The sequence below is a fragment of the Neoarius graeffei genome, chromosome 18, assembly GCF_027579695.1.
Source record: "Neoarius graeffei isolate fNeoGra1 chromosome 18, fNeoGra1.pri, whole genome shotgun sequence".
Classification (NCBI taxonomy): Eukaryota; Metazoa; Chordata; class Actinopteri; order Siluriformes; family Ariidae; genus Neoarius; species Neoarius graeffei.
The window spans coordinates 7,787,640-7,792,000 of NC_083586.1; the positions used below are offsets into that span (position 1 = coordinate 7,787,640).

General features: G+C 40.9%; 1 long non-coding RNA gene across 1 annotated transcript; it reads right to left on the reverse strand.

Moving 5' to 3' along the window:
• Positions 1-213: 213 nt before the first annotated feature.
• Positions 214-1,968, reverse strand: LOC132866583 (uncharacterized). The gene is made up of 4 exons (XR_009650595.1): positions 1,659-1,968; positions 1,296-1,398; positions 698-826; positions 214-382 (listed from the first exon to the last, which is right to left on the reverse strand). It is a non-coding gene; the product is annotated as an uncharacterized LOC132866583 (long non-coding RNA).
• Positions 1,969-4,361: the final 2,393 nt, after the last annotated feature.

Genomic DNA, 4,361 nt, shown 5'->3' on the forward strand with positions numbered 1-4,361 from the left:
ACAGGGAGGAAAGAAAATATTTTCTATGCCCCTGTGGGTTAGTGATTGCATTTATGCATCACGCATGAAATGGCAAAATGTTTGCAATTTCGTTGTGTGCGCTGTGAGCTGTGTCACAATGACAAAAATGGGACTTTCACTTCAAATCATACAGCATTCTGTGACCTTTAACAAGAATATTAAAACAGATTTGTTCTCAAAACTTACCAGTACAGGTAGCTGGAATCAGCTGGTAGGTTTGAGGAAGGCGGGTTTGGCCGGGGGATTTCAGTCAGGCAGGTTTGGGGATGCCGAGGGATTTCATTCAGGCAGGTTTGCTGTTGATCAGTGTGGTGCAGTGGTCCTTCAGCCTCCATATCACTGAGGCAAGTTACTGTTGAGACTTGGGGATGTGAAGGGGTGGCAAATGTTAATGGTAAAGTTTTATAGTTAGGTTTTATAGTTTGTCTGAACAGAGGCTTGACGAAGAGGTTTTTGAATCCCATCTTTTGATCGGCTGTCAAAATGGTCTAACAAGTTTATGAAACAACAAATGAAGTTGCATTGGAAGCTGGCTTGTGGTCGCCACAGCATGGCTTTCTGTAGGATTTCTTGGGATGGAACCAGTTACAGGATTTCAATCACGTTTTGATGAGGCCACTGTAGAGGTCTATTTCTAAGGACAGCCTAATGCTTGGAATCTATGAAAGATACTTACGTTTAGTGTAAAGTTGGCTCTTCTCTTGGTCTTGCAATATTCAAAGGTAAAGGGGGCGGTCTTCTTAGGTGTTCAGGATCATCCTCCTCCTCAGATAGTGATGATGATGACTCTCTGAGCTGTCTTGGTCTATACATTTACAAAAATTAGCACTTTCTTCACATACAAGTATTTGATATACAGACAATATCTCATCTCATCTCATTATCTCTAGCCGCTTTATCCTTCTACAGGGTCGCAGGCAAGCTGGAGCCTATCCCAGCTGACTACGGGCGAAAGGCGGGGTACACCCTGGACAAGTCGCCAGGTCATCACAGGGCTGACACATAGACATAGACAACCATTCACACCTACGGTCAATTTAGAGTCACCAGTTAACCTAACCTGCATGTCTTTGGACTGTGGGGGAAACCGGAGCACCCGGAGGAAACCCACGCGGACATGGGGAGAACATGCAAACTCCACACAGAAAGGCCCTCGCCGGCCCCGGGGCTCGAACCCAGGACCTTCTTGCTGTGAGGCGACAGCGCTAACCACTACACCACCGTGCCGCCACAGACAATATCTAATTTAATTTAAATCAAAGAAATGGGCTCACCCTTTACGTTCTCTAACTGGATTCTCCTGCATTTCAACATCTGTATTTAAGTCTGACGTGATGCATGCTTTGTCCCACTTGGACTGGATAGTTTGAATGGAGTCTGTGAACAACATATCATTATAAGCCTATACCAGAGCAAAAAAAAAAAAAAAAAAAAAAAAAAAAAACCCTAGCATTTAACAAAATTACTGTCTCTGCCATCATCTTCTCAAGCATCACCTCTGACAAAAAGGCTTTTGTGACTGGATACACAATTCCACTGAGGTGCTGTTTACAGATATTTGAATATCTATAAAAATTGAACTTTATGCGGTTGAGTTTTAGCATTGAGATGTAACAGTCTTTTGGATGCTTTATTACCTGATTCATACAGTACACGAGCGCGGAACTGCCGCCACCCTTTTGCTGGGTCTGGCATGACCCTCTTCTGAACTGCTCTTAGGATCTGAAATTGGTCCTTATATGGCGGCCACCATGCCAGGCCACCTGAAAACCATTCCTTGGCCACCAGGCCGGTTTGGTTGTCGTCCTCAAACACAACAATCAAGTACATGCTGCACCTACTAGGAAACAGGACAGTAAAATGGTGGTAGTCCATTCACGGATATATCGCTAGTGTGTATACACGTTGCATCATACTTTGCTAATTCTTAGATGGCATATATTTGCCTATTGTTTCTTTTTACTGTGAGGGTTATTACACCGCAGGCCGTCTCATGCTACACTGTTTCATGGAATTACTGACAAACAGTACACACAGACACACAATCCTCTAACCTAAATGGCCATGGACACATACATAGTGTACACACTCACACAGACCTCTAACTTAAATGGCCATTCACATATACAGTGCACACACACAGGCCTTGAACGGCCACTAACACAGACAGTACACGCACACACCGTCTCCACTGTCCCAGCTACTGCCATCAGAATCAACCTCCTCCATCTCCATAGAGATGTCCTCGTCAGAGAAGCCATCCTCCAATTCACAAACATCAACAGGAATGTCAGGGACGACATCTGCTATTTCTTCATCCTCAGCAATGCTGCTAGAAGCCAATCTACAATGAATGGACGCCAGTTGCTAATTAACGCGTGCCTTGGATTTTCGCTTCAGTGTCCAGTACGAGAGTGAACCTGCCATACTAGATAGATAAGCAAGACAAAGAAAACAAAAAAAGCACAAGCTCATCAATTGTATTTTAACAGTGATGAGGAAAATACCAATAATAGATAAAGGCCTTTCATGAGCCAGTTGGATATAGAGGGGATTAGAGATGACCAATTATTTGGCCCCATATTTTTGCCTTTGTCTAAATAATTTCATGAATTTGCTCATAACTAAATCACTATGCACATTAGTTTACAGAAATGTCAGTAAGACTTACAGGGTCACTGGCTATACAGTGCAGATGATCAGCCAGTATGTGTTGTTTGCTCTGACTGTACCTGCCCCAAAGGCTACGATCAGACAAAATACAGGTGTAATAAGTATTAAGTAGGCCTGTGTCCTGTTCCTTACAATGAGAAGTACAATATGCTGAAAATCTAGTGTCACCTGGATATATTGTTACACTTTAGGCCTCTGCAGGCAAAAGCCTACCATTTACAAGCATGTGTCACTATATGGCACCATATTAACCATAAGGTACACTGTTGGTTTACGATGTATTGTTTTGGGATGGCGTGTGAATGTTAAGTTTTTAATCGAGTTATTTATCGAAAATACTCTGAATTTCATGAAAAAAAAAAAATCCAAATTCAAGATGGACACCACCCTGTGAGATCACAATATGCAAATCCCAACATAAACTTTGGGTCATCCTCAATATTTTTCTCATTTACAGTTTACTCTCTCTGTTATCACTTTCAAGGCACAGCCTTTTGAAATTTAGATGCCAACATTCAGCATTTTTTTGAAATACCTGCCACCTAAAAGGTTAAGGCTCACCAAAAACCCTGTCTCAAGCCTGCAATGATTTTGGTAACCGTGACCCAGCTGTAATTACACTTAAGCCTTCAGAGTTATTGTATTCCTCACAAGCAGCCGTGGTTGAAACGGTCCCAGACAGGTGCTACATTTAGTCCTGTTACAATTGACACATCCATTATGGTAAAGAGTCCCTTCTACATTTGTCATTTTAAAAACCACATTATTTAAAATTACCTTGTTTCCCTGGACATCAGGTCAATGCTTGTGGTACGATACACTGTTTAGGGACAAAAAAAGGAAAGTTATGAGAATAAAGAAAACATCACTTTACATTAAATATAAGAAACATCTTGGGAGACAATGCTGCTGTACATACAGACAGAAGTAGTTTTATATTTAAGTTATTGCTTTTTGGAAATTGGCACAAACCTTCTGACTGAATTACGCTTTAATTGTTGTCATTACTAGCAGTATCTGAAAAACTAGGCCAAATAGTAGGTAGTTTAGGGACAAAAAGGTTTAGGGACAAAAAAGGCAAAGTCATTACTATCAGTATCTGAAAAAGTAAATATTTATTGGTGCATTTATACCATGGCACATTTCACCCTCCACAGATAACAGCATCCTGTGATATAATATTACCATATTGCATAACATGAAACGACAATAAAATCAAACATTGTTCAATCGACCAATTTGGGCATGCGCACACGTTTGAAAGTAGACTAAAGCCCACTGCACACTACGTCCGGTAATACTGCTGATAGAACTAAGGGAAATCATTCATTGTCTATAGAGATCCGCAATCTGTATGTGATTTGGGTCAGAACAGATAGAACGGTGTGGAAGAAATTCCGCATCCGAGGCTCTCCGAATGAGTTAAAAAAGAAATTGAACTCCTCCGAAAAATCCTGCATGGTACAGTGGTGTTGCTATGGTGATGATAAACAAATGTCATGTTTCCCGCCGAAGGTAACAATGCAGTTAAGAAATATAACATTTTAAAATGTTATAAACTATACAACACGGCGATAATTTCCAAACGTGATACATATTAATAATACAAACCAAAACATGTACAAAAGAAACAAACCATTACTGGTATGATGAAAACAAGTCACTAC